Below are 951 nucleotides of genomic sequence, written 5' to 3' on the forward strand. Positions count from 1 at the left end.
TCTTACTGTCTGGGGAAAAGGGACTTGCAGGGACTGCAGTGCTGACATCTTCTTCCTCTGTCTCCCATCCATCTCCAATATCTGATTCTTTGTCTGCCTTCAAGGTGCCTTTGCGCCGACACCTCTTACGTGGGTAGAGTGTTAGCCTTAGTCGACGAGGCATCTCTGTAATTGATATGACAGACCCGTCAGCGTGTATCATTTGCAGTGACACATTAAACTGGCCACATAGTTGTGTATTTCCTATGTGTATAATGAACAACCTTGCAAAGATCCAGTTAAAAAACAAGAAATATATGACATGTTCGTTGAATCATACAGGTAATGCCTACAAATACAATGACAGAAGGTATTCACTTCATATTGCCAAGATCAACCGATACGACAAAGACACTATTGCCTGTTAGAGCTTAGTATGGTACTAACATATAATGTAATGCCTAATGACTAAAATGGGGGAGGGGGCGTTATAGCGGTATCACTTCCACCTCACGTTTTCACACTGCAGGCCCATTACATCGGTTCCAGAGTACAGTTATGCTGTTCTGGACACCCAATTACAGCCAACAAGTCGTATCTGCGGATTTATTTACTTCTAATGGCCCCAAAATGCCGTGTTTGGCGTTTGTTTACCTTGATAATATGGACATGATGTGTCGCCGATGTTGGCCTGTGCTCCCTATATCTCGATTTAATTTTAAGACCTGCCGATTATTTCTGGCTTCGGATGACCCTTGGATAGTCCGCCACCTGATAGGCCTAGTTAGAAAAGCAGTCGCTGTCTCTATATAACGCCAGAAGAGGAAATTGTGGAGGACCTACCTTGCTGTGGGTGTTTCAGCGTTCACTGGAAGCAGCTGGGAGACACCTGATAGCGCCGTCCCACGGCCGAAATATCCGCGCGCGCGGCTGATAGGTCCGCGTGACATCGAATTGGACTGCGCGATGCGG

Source organism: Branchiostoma belcheri, unplaced genomic scaffold (genome assembly GCF_001625305.1).
Source record: "Branchiostoma belcheri isolate BF01 breed outbred unplaced genomic scaffold, Haploidv18h27 scaffold6, whole genome shotgun sequence".
Taxonomy (NCBI): Eukaryota; Metazoa; Chordata; class Leptocardii; order Amphioxiformes; family Branchiostomatidae; genus Branchiostoma; species Branchiostoma belcheri.